Consider the following 18,204-nt stretch of genomic DNA (forward strand, 5'->3'; position numbering starts at 1 on the left):
TTTAAGTACGTCACAAGAGACTTCACGTCAATAGAGATGATCTGGCAGAAGAACTTGGGAAGATCCAACATGATTGGAAGAAGCCCAGCAGAGACATGAACCAGGACATGAAGAAGCTAGTTTAGCTATAGCCCACCATGAGTAAATAAAGATAAATGTTTTTGCGATTAGAATATCTGATCATGCCAACTTATGTGGGTGGTAGTACTATAGGATTGATTGAACGGAATGAATGGGTGGAGTTATTCCATATTTTAATTGTTGTGCCATTTGATTGTATGGGTATCTCTCTCCCTCCAATCTTACCCCGTCCTTACCCAAAACCCATGGACCCAATAGATGATGAATGGAGATGAACTCTGGATCAATGACTCAACTGGAGACGGACCAATGGATTCAGAACATGGAAGATCACATGAAGAATAACACTATAGCTGGAAAGGATATGGCCCAACATGTTCTTCAGTACTTTGAAAAAAGTTCCGCTACTTGGTTGAGTATGTATCAAGCTATCAATGGATGGCAAGGAGCAACCACTTGGGAAGAATTTAAGTTGACTCTCCTAAGGTCTCGTCTTGTGCCCCAAAAACTGAAGCCTTGTGGAGAAATAGGACACAACCATAAAGAACACAAGGATGAATGCCCTCATTGTGAAGAAAGCCACCCAGCTGAAGAATGCCCAACTAGGCATATTACTTGTTTCTTGTGTGAAGGGACTACCCACTACCCTGCTCAGTGTCACATTTACCCCAATGTACAACGAACTATCCGGCAGAGGAAGGAAGCAATGAAATGAGATCTTGTGGAAATTTTAGAAGAACCTGTGATGAAAGAAGATGTTGAGGACACACACAAAGAAGACATAATTAAACCCTGCACAAAGTCATGTTATTCATGTGGAGAAGAAGGACACATCTCCCAAAATTATCCGAAGGAGGATCTAGTAGAATTCCCGACAGTGGAAGTAGAGTATGACCCACAAGTAATCAAAGCCCTGATTGGTACGGAAAAGTCCAGGAAGAGAAATAGAATGTATCCCGAGAACAACCCAATTTCTACAAAGAAGGTCCTGAGTCATATCACATGTTTCAGGTGCAAAGATCCAGGGCAATACTTTAGTGGTTGCCCAAAAAGGAAGCCGAGGACCCAAGGAGGCTATGTAATCACAAGGAAACCTCGAGATTTGTCAGAAGTAATATGTTTTCACTATAATGAAGCAGGGCACTTTGCCAGAGATTGTCCCAATGAGGAGACTTGTGCTAAATAGTTGAGTTTGTAAAAAAATGCACTAGTAGCGAGAACATGTTTTTATATTGAAGTGTTGAGTTGAGGCATGTAATGGAAATGCAGGAGATTGTAATAATTTGAGAATCAATAAAGTTAGCATCATTGGTATTGACTTGGATTTTATGGGTTGTTACAATATAGGCATGAGTGAAATCATGGTATGTGGAATAAGATTTTTTTCCAGAAACAAGTGTTTTCAGGGAGATAGTACCCAACACCATTACTCGAATAAAAGAGCTAGTAATTAGCTACGTCAGACATTGGAATGGACCACTCAATGATGAGTCTAAGTAATCACGTCTTAGTTTGGTACCAATAGAAGGAAGGGAGACAGTACAATTGGATGGATTTAAGAATGCTAGGAAGCTGTATGTTGGAATAATGATCAATTGCAACCCGATGATGAGTTCAAGGTTTACAAGTGATGAGATGGGCCATAACCCGTAGGCTCCAGGACCTGACAAGAAGCCAGCACACTCTTGCTGAAGGAAAAACCCTGGAAGAAGTTACGACTTTATCAACAGACGATCTTATAGGAGTAACGCAAAACCTGAGAGTTGTGAAGAAATGATAGGTGTTTGTTTGGCTTGCAGAATAAATGGATTTTTTCGAACCCAGTTCATGGACAAGAGAAATTCTGCAATGCTTGTGAGGATGACCGAGTGTTAGAATGCGAGATTCGCTAAACCTTATATAGGGTAATGATCTGGGTGCGGAATGGATTGATCACCATGCCGACTTACTCTTATTATTCGCCTTGCTATATGGGATGGTAAATCTGAGTGACTTACCCATAGTAGAGAGACGACGATATCAAAAACCTTCATTGAACCTTAGAATGGTATGACAATTTTCCCTTGTACAAGGCAGTTGCTGCCAATCGTAGGTCAGGATGAAGCCCAGACCCATTTCCTGCAGGAGAAACCATAAATTGATGACCGCCATGAGATATCGATAGTTGTTTAGTATTGGCGCCAGACCTGTCAGCTAAGAAGACCCAGTCTCGGAAGAACCTTACCAAGATCAAAGGACACAAGAATTGAGGAAAAGCTTATGCCACTACTGGAAGAGCCCCAGAGAAAAAATTATCCTGAAGATTTGAGAAAACCGACCCTGTCAACAATAAGGATGGAGTACATGAGTTCTGATGGGACCGTAACCATGTTTCTAAGGGTGGTAGCACCCCAGACCTTCATGACAATTGATGGATTTTGAGGAGACCCTCGAACCTAACCTATTTCTTACTAGCCTCTCCGAATCTCGAGGGCGAGATTCATTTTAAGGGTGGTAGGTTTGTAACATCCAAAAAATTAAATTTTGGAATGTTACATTAATTAAGTGATAATGATTGCTTGTGTGGTTTGTTGTGTGAAATTGAGTGGAATTTGGAACTTTTTGAAAGTTAAATGAGAGGGAATAAAAGGACTTTCCCAAACTTTCATTCTTGCTTTTGGTTCCATGGAATTCCATTTGAAATAATTCAACTCAGAAGCTTTATGCCACTCAAGGATTTTCAACGACAGAAGATAATAGGACTTCTTCAAAATTTATGAAATAGAGTGGGGAGTAATGAGTACCAATTTCAAAACTTATTTGGAGCACTACTTGGATTTTTTCTCTTTTCAGTTGGAATTTCAAATCATCTCAAATCCTCTGAATATATAATAATAGAGTGAAGGAAACATGACCCTTCAAAATTCAGAGAAGATTTGAGAAATATTTTAATAAATGAAACAGAAAACTATTTGCAAGAGATTTGAAAATCAAATTCAAATCCAATTTTGAGGTTTTTACAAAAAAATATAAAATAAATATTTTGTTTGTAATTTATTTGCCTGTGAAAAACAGTTCATAATTTTCCCTATTTTATTCTATGAATTTTGGTATATTTCTTGTCTAGGAAAATTTTATCTTTTTTTTCTTCCAACATTTACTCTGTGACTTCAAAAAAACATGTTTATAAACAAAAAAAGGGGGCCACCGCCAGCCAAGCCAGGCGCTCCAGCCGGCCCGGCTAGCGCCAGCCAAGGCCACGGCCCAGCCAGCAATGCGGCCTACGCCCGTGCCCGAACCGCCTCCGCCTCGCTCGCCCTCTCTTTCCTTTTCGCGCACGCCGCCACGCCCAGCCACTGACAGGTGGGACCCACCTATCGAGTTCTTCTTCCTCACGCCATGGCGGAGTCCTGCTCCAGTACGCCGATGCCGGCCGACGCCGAGTCCGCCCTAGACTCTCCTCTTTTCCTTGCCCCTACTCCACGAAGCCCCTCTTTAAATAGCCCCAACCCCGGCCTCTCCGTGCCTTCAAACCACCAGTCCTAAAACCGCTCACAACTGCCACCCGCACTCGCCGGAGTTTCTGCCTCCGACGAGATCCGCCGCCACCGTTCCGCTCCGATCCGTCGCTCCCGACCGACACCACCATCGGACGCGCCACTCCGTGCCACACCTCCCCATCTACTCCACCGTCGTCGCCGACCCAGAGCAGCCGTCGCTCTCGAAATCCTCGGCGCTCGCCGCCGTCTTCTCCGCCGCCGACGTCAACCGCTGCCACGGTAAGCCGCTGCCGATCTCGACCGTTCGAACTAGGTTAGACGGTTAGGATTAGATCAGTTCTGTTTTTTTCTTTTTGAACCGGTATCCTTTAATTAGTGAACGTTTGCTCGTTTAGATCTGTAGCGAACAGTTTTCGGCCAACAATAGTTCGACACGTGGCCAGGGACCTATGTGTAGATTTTTCATCTTCAGTTTAGTCCCTGATTTTCAAAACACCACAACTTTTCAACCGTTTGTCCAAATTCAGTGAAACCAACGCAAAATTCTTCGTCATGATCTCAACTATCCAGAGAACTTATAAAAATAGTTTTTTAATCTAAAATTTGAATTAGATCAGATTCAAATTTAAACTTGTTTTGGCTATAACTTGAGTTTTATCACTCCGATTTAATTGATTCTTTTTTTAAATCGAAGCTCTTGACATGTAATTTTTGTCAAAGACCAAAAAACACACAATTTTGATACTGTTAAAAATATGTTTTTGTCTAGAAGCTTTATTTGATGGTTTTGAAGATTTCTGAAGTATTTTCTTCGTTCTTTTGGATCTTTGAGTGATTGCTTATGTGTGCAAATAATTGCTTGCTTACGATAGATTGATTGGAGCGTGACGAGTAGAACTACCAGAATTATGAGTGCGAAGAATCTTCATCAATAGTACAAGGCAAGTTCACACTTTGATCATACTTTTCTATACCCAGTTTTTATTATGCATTAGTTCCCCCTTACAAATTTGCATGAGTAGGATTGGGAATTTGGGTTTTTTATGTAGTTCATGAGGTAGGAACCTATGATCCTTGAAACACCTCGGGATTATTCGATATGTCATATATTGCTTAGCCATGCTTGTAGACCGGGATTGGTATGTGAGATTCATGCAAGTTATGAGAGAAATAATAATTAAGGGTTAAATTAAGGTGGAAACATAAACACACATCTGGGTGGAATGGTTGGGGCACCCTGGAGAAACCAGTGGCTTGCCTGGGCACCTGGAGAAACCAGTGCTTGCCCAAGGGGATCCCCGAGTACCCGTGTGATCACCCTATGGAATGCCACCCAGGCTCAAAGGGATCATACGATATTTCATGCCTAGAAACTTCCGTGTGCAGCCACAAGCTAATATGGGCTCTAGCGTAGTTGAGTAAGTTGTGGGAAACCTTACCATGATAGGCTAGCAGATGTAGGGGATTATAGGTGTACCAGCCTATCTATCGGTTAAGGGGACCTCTTCGGAAAGACTATGTCTCGATCATCCAGTTCTCATACATCAGGCAATGCGAGGAATTCAACGGAGGAGATCGAGTCTTGTGGGGAAAAGTGTGCACACCTCTACAGAGTGATCAACTAATCATGATTAGCAGTGTCCCTGGTTATGGACAACTTTGAGTATCTGGAAGTGAATTATTGGTTGATCTCATCAAGTTACTTAATTAATGTGTTGGGTTATTAGTAACTTTGGAGTTTTGGGATTGAGTTGGAGGAACCTTCTCAATAACGGCATATACTTGGTACTAAAATAAAAGTTATTCCTTTGTTGTAGGGAAAAATTAGCTTTATGCAAAGTTAAACTTAGAGCCTACACCAGCCAAATATGCATATAGAATAGATATTTTCATTATTATTCTATGGTGTGAAATTGCCAGTACATTCAACGTACTGACCTACACGGCTGCAACATCTCATGTTGCAGGATTCTTATGACGAGTAAGTGATACGTTAGGGTTACAATGTCTACACTCAACTTTGTCGTTGGTATTATTGGGACTCCACAATTTTGATGTTACTTCCGCTATATGGACTGAGGTAATAGTATTTACGTTACATTGTACATGTGATTGAACTCTGTTATAAATCCTCGAGTATTGTGTGTGTCAGCATACCAATCCAGGGATGACTCTTAAGCACAAATACTTGATCCATTTGGGTCGGGTCACTACAGAAGTTGAGTAAGACTCAAGCCCGACCACGATAGAAGATAGAGAGAGAATGAAAGTCATTCCCTATGCCTTAGCCATAGGTTCTATAAAGTATGCCATGCTATGTACCAGACCTTTTGTATGGCTTGCCATGAGTTTCGTAAGGGGGTACGGTAGTGATCCCAGTCTAGATCACTAGACGGCGGTAAAAAAATATCCTTAGTTACCTAAGAGGACTAAGGAAATATTTCTTGATTATGGAGGTAATAAAGATTTCATCATAAAGGGTTACATTGATGCAAGCTTTGACGCTGATTCAGAAGACTCTGAGTCTCAATCTGGGTACATATTGAAAGTGGGAGCAATTAGCTAGAGTAGCTCCATGCAGAGCTTTGTAGGCATAGAAATTTGCAAAAAATACATACGGATCTGAATGTGACAAGCCCGTTGACTAAACTTCTCTCACAAGAAAAACAAGATCACTCCTTAATAGTCTTTGGGTTTTAATCCAATGGCGATGTGAACTAGATTATGGACTCTAGTAAACTATTTGGGTGTTGGTCACATGGCGATGTGAATTATGGGTGTTAAATCACATGGTGATGTGAGCTAGATTATTGACTCTAGTGCAACTGGGACACTGAAGGAAATATGCCCTAGAGGCAATAATAAAGTTGTTATTTTATATCATATTTCCTTATTCATGATAAAGGTTTATTATTCATGCTAGAATTGTATTGATCGGCAACTTAAATACATGTGTGAATACATAAACAAATAACGTGTCCCTAGTAAGCCTCTACTAGACTAGCTCGTTGATCAATGATGGTTAAGGTTTCCTAACCATAGACATGTGTTGTCATTTGATAACGGGATCACATCATTAGGAGAATGATGTGATGGACAAGACCCATCCGTTAGCTTAGCATAATGATCGTTCAGTTTATTGCTATTGCTTTCTTCATGTCAAATACATATTCCTTCGACTATGAGATTATGCAACTCCTGGATACCGGAGGAATACCTTGTGCGCTATCAAACATCACAACATAACTGGGTGATCATAAAGATGTTCTATAGGTATCTCCAAAGGTGTTTGTTGAGTTAGCATAGATCCAGATTAGGATTTGCACTCCGAGTATTGGAGAGGTATCTCTGGGCCCTCTCGGTAATACACATCATAAGCTTGCAAGCAAATGACTAAGGAGTTGGTCACGAGGTGATGTATTACGGAACGAGTAAAGAGACTTACCGGTAACGAGATTGAACTAGGTATGAAGATACCGACGATCGAATCTCGGGAAAGTAACATACCGATGGACAAAGGGAATTACGTATGTTGTCATAACGGTTCGACCGATAAAGATCTTCGTAGAATATGTAGGAGCCAATATGGGCATCCACGTTCCGTTGTTGGTTATTGATCGGAGATATGTCTCGGTCATGTCTACATAGTTCTCGAACCCATAGGGTCCGCACGCTTAACGTTCGTTGACGATATAGTGTTATATGAGTTATATGTTTTGGTGACCAAATGCTGTTCGGAGTCCCGGGTGAGATCACAGACATGACGAAAAGTCTCAAAATGGTCGAGAGGTAAAGATTGATATATAGGACGATGGTATTTGGACACCGGAAGTGTTTCGGGACGTACCGGGAAGGAATCGGGTCGCCGGAGGGGGTTCCGGGCACCCCCCGGCAAGTTATGGGCCAAAGGAGGGGACAGACCCGCAAGGGGGCTGGTGCGCCCCCTCCCTTGTTTGGCCAGCCCTAGGGAAGGAAAAGGGGGAGGCTAGCCCCTCTTGCCTTTCCCTCTCATGAGAGAAAGGAAAGGGGGGCACCCTCCCCTGCCTTTCCCCGCACTCCAAATAAAGAAAGGGGGCGCGACTTTGGAGGGACCCCAAGTAGGATTCCTCCTACTTGGGTGCCTCCTTTTGCTGCTCCTCGCTCCCTCCCACCTATATATATATATATATATGTGTGTGTGTGTGTGTGTGTGTGTGTGTGTGTGTGTGTGTGTGGGTGGGGGGCGCCTGGCACATAACAGGCAATTTCCTAGCCATGTGCGGCGCCCTCCTCCATCGTTTACAACCCCCGGTCGGATTTTTGTAGTGCTTAGGCGAAGCCTTGTGGAGATCACTTCACCATCACTGCCACCATGCTGTCGTGCTGCCGGAACACATCTACTACCTCGCCGTCTTGCTGGATAAAGAAGGCGGAGGACGTCACCGAGCTGAACATGTGCATAACGTGGAGATGTCGTATGTTCGGTACTTAATCGGTTGGAGCGCGAAGAAGTTCGACTACATTAACCACGTTATTGAACGCTTCCGCTTACGGTCTACGAGGGTACGTAGACTCACTCTCCCCTCTCGCTGCTATGCATCTCCTTGATAGATCTTGCTTGTGCATAGAATTTTTTTGTTTTCCATGCAACGTTTCCCAACAAGAAAAACATGAGTAGTAAATGATTCACAAAAAGAGGCTACTATCTCAGAGTCAAGCCCATATTCAGTGCTAAACTTTTGAATAGCATCGGTATTCATCAAAGATTTAACACAATCATACTTAAGCTTAATACCTGACTCTTTACCTTCATCGAGTTCCCAATCTTCCGAGTTGCGTTTAATTCTGTCTAATAGATCCACCTGAATTCAATAGTCTTCTTCATAAAGGAACCAGTACAAAAAGTATCGAGCATGGATTGATCATCATGAGAAAGCCGAGCATAAAAATTCTGAATAATAATTTCTCTTGTGTGACGCCCGGACAATTAAGCTACAGTAACCCTCTACTAATGTGCCACATCACCATGATTACTGTTGTTAATCTCGCAATGATTCAAATCCTGTTCGAATTCAAATTCAAAATCAAATCAAACTATAAAAGTTTTCAATTGTCAAAACTAAAATGTTCTGGGTGTGGCAATTAAATCATAAGTAATATTGGTAGAGAAACCATCTTTTTATAAAATAATTAAATGTGCTGAAACTTTTAAAACATGGCAACATAGTAATTTAAAATGCTTTTCTAATTTGTGAAAAATCCAAAACATTTCAAAAGCCTCCCAAACTTTTTGTGGCAGGGCTCAATTTTTCCTAGTATTTGTTTTGTCCACCTCCACATATTTGCAGAGTCATTTGGTGGCTTATTTAAATGCAATTGGAGGTTGTTAAAAGAAAACAATATAAAAGAAAACAATATAAAAGAAAAACAAAAGATAAAGATAAAAGGAATAGAAAAACTCCCTGGCTCCCCCTGGGCCTTGGCCCACTCCCACCCAGCCATCCCACCTAACTCCATCGGTCGCCTCCTTTCCCTGCTCAGCCGACCGGGGCGCTCGTGTTCGGCCCCGTCAGACCGGGCGCACCTCCCCGCGCTGCCACGCCGACAGGGAGGGATAAGGACGTCGCTCCCCCTCGATTCCCTCTCCCCCGCTCATCCACTCCCCCTTCCCCCCACTCATTCCTCTCCATCTTCCCCTCCTCAGATCCACACCTTCCCGAGCTCCGCCATGGACGCGTCGCCAGTGTAGCCGTCGCCGCTGCCCACCACGCTGCTGGAGACCGCGCCAGGGGCACCGTCTTTGTCACCTACTTCGCCTACATGGGCGAGATCGGGCAGGAAGCCACCGGGACGCCCGCTGCTTCCCCGTCCTCAACCTTCGTCTGTCTCGGTCGCCGCCGCTGTCGTCAACTCCGTCGCCTCTGCAGCTCCTAAGCCACCAACGGGCCTCCGTGTGCCTCCGTGGTGAGCTGCCCATCCAAACCCTTTGTCCCTCCCCTTTGTTTGGATGCCATAGGCCATCGTCTCCGCTGTGCCCAAACACCCCGCGTACACACAAGTGCGTGCGGTTGCTATTGTTGTGCCTCGCACACTTACAGTCACGTCCACCGCTACTCACGTCCGCCTTTGCCCCGTTCGCCCATGCGCCGAGCTCTGCTGCTCCGTGCCGGCCGCACCGTGGCCTTCTGTTGCTGCGCCACCGCCGCGCCTGCTTTCACCAGCAGCCGCTGCCGCTGTCGGTTATCGTCGCGCCCTCGACCACTGCCCGCCAGCACACGTCCCCGCTCCAGCCTCACCTGCACCGCCGCTTCTCGCTGGTCGCTGCGCTCCCATCCCCGTGCACTCCCCGTCCCGTCCCCGCGTGCCCGCTGTTGTGCTGCCACCGCTACCGCATCTGCTCGCTGCTGCCTGCGGCTGCGACCACGCCGCCCCGCGCACCTTCGCCCTCGCCTGCTCACTGCTGCTACCCTGAGCGCTGCTGTTGCTTGCTGCCGCCGCATAGCCTCGCCAAGTCGCCAGCTCCGCTCGCCAGTTGCTGCTCCTGCATCGCGTGCGCCCGCGGCCTCTTTGCTGCCTCGCTTGCCCAGGCCATGTCCTTTGTGCCCTACACATGCACGCCCCAGCAATGGTCCAAGGCCAGTTCCCGTACGGGCCGGCCCTTGATTAGCTTAGGTGCTAATCATCCTTTAGACTAACCTCCTCTAACTAGTCTATTATGTGTGGGTCCCCACTGCTAAATTAGCTAGTTAACTAAATCTATTAAAACACTAGTCTATGACAGGTGGACCCCCCTTTTAATTATCAACTAAAAGAAAGAAAATGATGAATATGTGTGAATGACACCTGGGCCCCATCTGTAGTTTTGACTAGTCAACAGTTGACTGTTGACTGGGTCAACTGGGACCCCCTAGACCCACTGCCATCCTTTGGTGCACTACTGGGTGCACTGCACCGGGTGCACCTAGCAATTTCCTGTTTATTTTCGAATTAATAATATTTTCAAAATATTGCTAAAACTTTGAAAAATCATGGAAAATAAGCTGTAACTCGGATGAAAAAGTTTTATACATAAAATTTGCTCAGAACCACGAGACGAATCGGAATACGCCCTCCGTTCGTCTGTCGCACGCCCCTAGCATAGCAAACATGCAACCTTCCCCCTCCGTTTCATCTATCCAAAAATGCCTAACCCCGAGAAAACTTTCCCGAATGTTTTCCCCCTTCGCCGGTATCGTGTAGCCTTGCGTTACTTCACCCCTAGCGCTGCTTATTGTCATGTCATGCATCTGTTTGCTTTTTATTTACTGTTTCTTCCCCCTCTTCTTCTCCGGTAGACCCAGAGACCGCTGTTGATGCCCCTGTGATCGACTACGTCATCGACGACCCTTCTTCCCTTTCAGCGGAGCTTCCAGGCAAGCCCCCCTTTGATCATCCCGATATCGCCCATTCCATTCTCTCATGCTTGCACTAGATTTTGCTACTGTATTTGATTGCTCCTATTCTGATGCATAGCCTGTTTTTGTAACCTGCTATTGTTACCTACCTGCTTATCCTAAATTTCTTAGTATAGTTTGGATAGTGATCCATCGGTGACCCCACCTTGTCCTTGTTGCCCCTGCTTCATCAACGATGACTCGATCAACATGATCGATGAACAGAGACCGACACAGCACATCACCCCCTTTAGTTGTACGACTATGCATAGTTACTATGGAGTGCCGAGGGTGAAACCTCATAACGCACTCTTGATGATAACTCTATGTAGCTATTCGGTCATGGTCAACGAGGGTGATTTCCTCCTTCACCATTCCCGATACGGCTCTGACGTGCAACACCTCAAGTGTGAACCTCGAGGGTGGTTCCTCTTACGTTCACCTTGATGATTACATCGAGTGGAATTCACCAAGGGTGATTCCTCGGGCTTTCCCCTTGATATTTGGACACACGGTTAACTTGACTAGCTGGAGACCTTGGTGAAAGTCGGGCGGGCCCGGAGAGCACCCGAGGAGTTACGGTGGTGGCTGGCTGTTTAGCGGTATCACCCGGGAGGGGGTGATAGCTCCGAACTTGTCCCGACAGCCGTCACTTCTTTTAATAATGCACTAACAGTTTTCGGTATTTGTTCTGAGTTGGCCTCTGGCTTTACGCACTAACCACCACGCGAGGAACAGTTATGGGCCTCGACGTCGTAGTATCAGCCGAAGCTTTGTCAGACCAGTTCAGCATTGTGGCATGGTCGGATCGTGTTGGCCATCTGAGGCGGTGCTGGTATCCACCCTGCACACAACGACCCGGAGTGCAATGGGCGATGGGCCCAGACCCCGGAGTGCTTAGGATGTAGACCGGCGGGGACCTCTCTGCTGAGCCTAGGTAGGGCTACTACGTGTTGATCTTCCGAGGCCGGGCATTCATACGTCTCCAACGTATCTATAATTTTTTATTATTCCTTGCTATTATATTATCTATTTTGGATGTTTAATGGGCTTTAATATACCTTTTTATATTACTTTTGGGACTAACCTATTAACCGAAGGCCCAGTGCAAATTGCTGTTTTTTTTGCCTATTTCAGTGTTTAGCGAAAAAGGAATATCAAACGGAACAAAACCTTCGCGAGGATCTTTTTTGGAACAAATGCAATCCAGGAGACTTGGAGTGGAAGTCAAGGAAGCAACGAGGCAGCCACGAGGCAGGAGGGTGCGCCCAGGGGGGTAGGCACGCCTGTTGGGGAACGTAGTAATTTCAAAAAAAAATCCTACACACACAGAAGATCATGGTGATGCATAGCAACGAGAGGGGAGAGTGTTGTCCACGTACCCTCGTAGACCGAAAGCGGAAGCATTAGCACAACGCGGTTGATGTAGTCTTATGTCTTCACAATCCGACCGATCCAAGTACCGAACGTACGGCACCTCCGAGTTCAGTACACGTTCAGCTCGATGACCTCCCGCGAACTTCGATCCAGCAGAGCTTCACGGGAGAGTTCCGTCAGCACGACGGCGTGGTGACGGTGATGATGTTGCTATCGACGCAGGGCTTTGCCTAAGCACCGCTACGATATGACCGAGGTGGAATATGGTGGAGGAGGGCACCGCACAGGGCTGGAATAGATCAACAGATCAACATGTGTGTCTAGAGGTGCCCCCTGCCCCTGTATATAAAGGATCAGGGGGAGGAGGCCGGCGGCCAGGAGGAGGGTGCGCCAGGGAGGAGTCCTACTCCCACTGGGAGTAGGACTCCCTCTTTTCCTAGTTGGAGTAGGAGGGGGGAAGGAAGGGAAGGAGAGAGGGGGAAGGAAAGGGGGCGCCGCCCCCCTCCCCCCTCCTTGTCCAATTCGGACTAGAGGGGGAGGGGGCGCGCGGCCAGCCCTAGCCGCCCCACCTCTTCTCCACTAAGGCCCATCTTGGCCCATTAAACTCCCCGGGGGGTTCTGGTAACCCCCGGGTACTCTGGTATATGTCCGAAACTCTCCAAAACCATTCCGGTGTCCGAACATGGTCGTCCATTATTACGATCTTTATGTCTCGACCATTTTGAGACTCCTCGTCATGTCCGTAATCATATCCGGGACTCCGAACTACCTTCGGTACATCAAAACACAAAACTCATAATGCCGATCGTCATCTAACATTAAGCGTGCGGACCCTACGGGTTCGAGAACTATGTAGACTTGACCGAGATACGTCTCCGGTCAATAACCAATAGCGGAACCTGGATGCTCATATTGGCTCCCACATATTCTATGAAGATCTTTATCGGTCAAACCGCATAACAACATACATTGTTCCCTAGCTTCGCTCCCACCGTGCGCCGGACACGTCCGCCCAGCGCCGGAAGAAAGCTGCCGCCGCCCGCAGCCAATCGGGAGCTGCCACGTGGCCCCCACGCCACCGCGCCGCCGCCGGCTCGCGCGGCCCGCTTCTGGCCCGCGGGGCCCGACCGCCGCCGCCCGCGCCCGAGGCTCCCGCGCCGCCCGCGCCGCCCACGGCTCCTCTGCCGCACGAGCGACGCCCCGCCGGCCGCCGGCCGCCGCCGTTCGCCACGCCGTCGCCGCCTCCACTGCCTCTGCCCGCGCCCACCTCGACCTCGGAGCCCGTCGCCGTCCACGCCCGCGCTCCCTCTTCGGCGCTCGTCCCCGGCCGCCGGCGCCTCCTTCCTCGCCGCCCAAGCCTCGGATCCGGCGAGATCCGGACGCCGTCTTCCTCTCCGCCGCACCTCGGTTCGCGCGCGCCCCGAACCCTAGATCTGCAGGTTGTCCGAGATTTTCTCAGTCCTTATTTTCTTACATTCTGGAGCCCTACTCATCGCATCACATCTCATTGCATATTGCTCCGTTTTGCGTGCATGATATATAGAAATGTTCGTCTCGAGATGCTCTTCATTGTGCTCCATTGTGACATGCTCGTTTGAGTCCATCTTGATGCCCAAATCTCTGGTGCAAGAATGCTATATGATGTTTTCTACTGTTACTTATCAGAACTTGGTGATTTGTTATTTTTGTTGCATTTGATGTGTGCATCTTATGGGCATGAGCTCTACAAGTGTTGTGATCTATGCCATGCCATCTTTACAGAGGTGTATGCCATGTATTTTTGTGATCTATGTGGTGACTAGCACAAGCATGCAAACTAGGCTTCGTGATGTTTCTGTTTCCAGGGACTTAGGATTTTCAGGCTGTTACTGCTGTTATTTTGTTGCTATGTATTCATGTGGCTACAGAGAGATCCGTGCTTCTTTTGGGCATGTTCACTAAGGATGTTTTGTAGATATAGTTGTGCTCTAACCATCCATGCCCCTGTTTGCAATTATGGAGTGCCCTAGCATGTCTCAATCTTGCTCTACTTTTGTTATAAAATGTTCCTGGAAGATTGGTTACATGTTAGTCAATTTTGCCAAGGTTGTTGTAGTTGATCCATACATGCTATGAACTTGCTCTTGCCATGGTTAGCTTCATAAACATGCCATCTTGCTGTAGGTATGTTTTTTTGTCATGCATTTCCATGTGTTGAGTGAATCAAGCTCACAAAGATGCCTTCATAATTCTGTTAATGCCATGTTCTGTTTTCTGCTAAGTCTGAAACCTGTTAAAGAAACTTGCTATGTTTATATGGGTGCCATCATATCTTCTGATCCTTTTTGGCTCATGGTCAGTAAGGGACTTTTGTTCTATGCATTTAGTAGATTCATGTCATGCCTTGTTTTGCTATGTTAAGTTCATGTAGCATGTTGATTGCTTGCTCTGAACATGGCTACCTGATACTGTTTCAGCCATGTCCAGTAATTTCAGTCTGTGAAACTGATATCTTTTGCACTTTTGCCATGCTTGTTTGAACCTGTTATGGTCTAATCTAGCCGTAGCTCAGTGTTCATCTTTTGTCAAGCATCTCCTGTAGATTACTGCCATATGCTTTGTTGCTATATTGGGGTGCTGTAGCATAGTTAATTGATGTATTCTAAGTGCAATCATGCTGTTAATCGCAGAATCGTGTCATTCTTGTTTTGCTTGCCATTTGCAAACCGTGCATCCGTTTCCGGTGATCTTTATATCGATTTCGACCGAAATCATCTCATCTTTCCAGTGGCATACTTGATTTGCCAAGTTACTGCCTTGTTCATCCTTTTTCTTCCGGAGTACGCATATGCATCGCATATCATATCTCGCATATCATGCATGTTTTGCATCATGTTGCTTGTGCATTTCCCGTGATTGATTGTGGTTCTTTTGCGCGTGTTCTTGCTGTGGGTAGAGCCGGGAGATGAGTTCGTGAACGAGGAACCTGTTGAGTACGCTTACGAGGATCAAGCTTTCGACAACTCTGAGAACCTTGCAGGCAAGATGACCATACCCTCGAAATCACTTCTATCTTTGTTTTGCTAGTTGTTCGTTCTATTGTCATGCTGCGCTACCTACCACTTGCTATATCATGCCTCCCATATTGCCATGTCAAGTCTCTAACCATCCTTTCCTAATAAACCATTGTTTGGCTAAGTTACCGCTTTTGCTCAGCCCTTCTTATAGCGTTGCTAGTTGCAGGTGAAGTTGAAGTTGGTTCCATGTTGGAACATGGATATTTTGGAATATCACAATATCTCTTATTTAATTAATGCATCTATATATTTGGTAAAGGGTGGAAGGCTCGGCCTTATGCCTGGTGTTTTGTTCCACTCTTGCCGCCCTAGTTTCCGTCATACCGGTATTATGTTCCTTGAGTTTGCGTTCCTTACGCGGTTGGGTGATTTATGGGACCCCCTTGACAGTTTGCCTTGAATAAAACTCCTCCACCAAGGCCCAACCTTGGTTTCACCATTTGCCACCTAAGCCTTTTTCCCTTGGGGTTTCGCGTGCCCGAGGATCATCTTTATTTTAACCCCCGGACCAGTGCTCCTTCGAGTGCTGGCCCAAACCGAGCGATGTATGGCGCCCCCAGGGCAACCAGGGTCTATGCCAACCCGACGTCTGGCTCATCCGGTGTGCCCTGAGAACGAGATATGTGCAGCTCCTATCGGGATTTGTTGTCACATTCGGGTGGCTTTGCTGGTCTTGTTTTACCATTGTCGAAATGTCTTGTAAATCGGGATTCCGAGACTGATCGGGTCTTCCCGGGAGAAGGTTTATCCTTCGTTGACCGTGAGAGCTTATAATGGGCTAAGTTGGGACACCCCTGCAGGGTATTATCTTTCGAAAGCCGTGCCCGCGGTTATGAGGCAGATGGGAATTTGTTAATGTCCGGTTGTAGAGAACTTGTCACTTGACTTAATTAAAATACATCAACTGTGTGTGTAGCCGTGATGGTCTCTCCTCGGCGGAGTCCGGGAAGTGAACACGATTGGAGTTATGTATGCACGTAAGTAGTTTTTCAGGATCACTTCTTGATCATTTTCTCGCTTCACGACCGTTGCGTTGCTTCTCTTCTCGCTCTCATTTGCGTATGTTAGCCACCATATATGCTTAGTGCCTGCTGCAGCTCCACCTCATTACACCATCCTTTCCTATAAGCTTAAATAGTCTTGATCTCGCGGGTGTGAGATTGCTGAGTCCTCGTGACTCACAGATTCTACAAAAACAGTTGCTGGTGCCGACGATGCCAGTGCAGGTGACGCAACCGAGCTCAAGTGGGAGTTCGACGAGGAACGTGGTCGTTACTATGTTTCTTTTCCTGATGATCAGTAGTGGAGCCCAGTTGGGACGATCGGGGATCTAGCATTTGGGGTTATCTTATTTTCATTTGGGTTTTGACCGTAGTCAGTCTATGTGTGGATTTTGGATGATGTATGAATTATTTATGTATTGTGTGAAGTGGCGATTGTAAGCCAACTCTCGTTATCCCTTTCTTGTTCATTACATGGGATTGTGTGAAGATAACCCTTCTTGCGACAATACTACAATGCGGTTATGCCTCTAAGTCGTGCCTCGACACGTGGGAGATATAGCGGCATCATGGGCGTTACAAGTTGGTAATCAGAGCCATCCCCGACTTAGGAGCCCCCTGCTTGATCGAATCGCTGGCGTTGTTGAGTCTAGAACAAAAATATTTTGAGTCTTAGGATTATATATATCGGAGAGTAGGATTCTTTTTACTCCTCAGTCCCTTCGTCGCTCTGGTGAGGCCTCCTGACGTAGAAGTTTTGACTCTTCTCTCCTCAAATTTCACTAAAAAAAATTTAGGATCACGCGGGTATCTTAGAATCGTTCCGATGGTTTTGTGACGAGAACATTGTTCTTGGTGCCTCCTGACATTTAGGGGTTGTGGCAGTGTCCCGAGGAGTTGAGCTCCGAGGTGTTGTCGTCACAATTTTATCGTTGCAGTTCTGGAATACCTGAGTTTCGCCGACATCGAAAATCTCTTTTATGCAGTTGTTGGTGAGATCACCTCGACTCCACCCAGTACTGTGGCGGGAGTTCGGGAGTATTGCCATAACTCGTATAACGGATGCTTTTCGAAGGTTGAGGTACACGATTTCCGAAGGTTTCTTGGTTATGTGTTGACGAATGGATACAGGTGGATCTAGGGATTGCTAGTTTGGGTGATATATTTTGTGTCCCCTGTATCCCCAATACCAGATTGCATAACCAGAAAGTTTCGGGAGTTTATAGATGGGATTCAAGTAGCTCTTAGCATTTCTTCCCGCAGATATTTGGTTTGTGATTGGGTAATCCTTACCACTTATTTGTTCCACTCGTACCTTTTTATTTTATTCATTGATCTCTTATCAAGTGGCTTCTCACCTTAATGGAAGTGTGATGATTTACTATGGAATTCATTCGTTCATCCTCGTTCGAATGTTTATTGTGAAGACTATATGTTGCAATTTCTATCTGTGGATTCAACTTGTCTATTTGTCTATCAAGATGCTAATGGATGTCACCCTCTTCAGGATGGCTCCGCCAACACGTCAGAATCCGAAATGCAATGAAGGGAGTCAGGCGAACCCTCCGCCACCACCTCCGCCTCCGGAGGCATGGCAAGCTATCATGGAAGCCACCAACGCCAATGCTCAGATGATTTTGCAACTCTTGCAAGAACGCACCCAAGGGCAAGGCAATTAAGGAAATCAAGGACAAGGCAACAATCAACCTCACTTCGCTACCCTCAACCAGTTTCTCGCAAATCAGCCGAAGTCTTTCAGCTGTTGTGCCGAGGCCACAGACGCCGATGATTGGCTCGT

The sequence above is a fragment of the Triticum aestivum genome, chromosome 6D (genome assembly GCF_018294505.1).
Source record: "Triticum aestivum cultivar Chinese Spring chromosome 6D, IWGSC CS RefSeq v2.1, whole genome shotgun sequence".
Taxonomy (NCBI): domain Eukaryota; kingdom Viridiplantae; phylum Streptophyta; class Magnoliopsida; order Poales; family Poaceae; genus Triticum; species Triticum aestivum.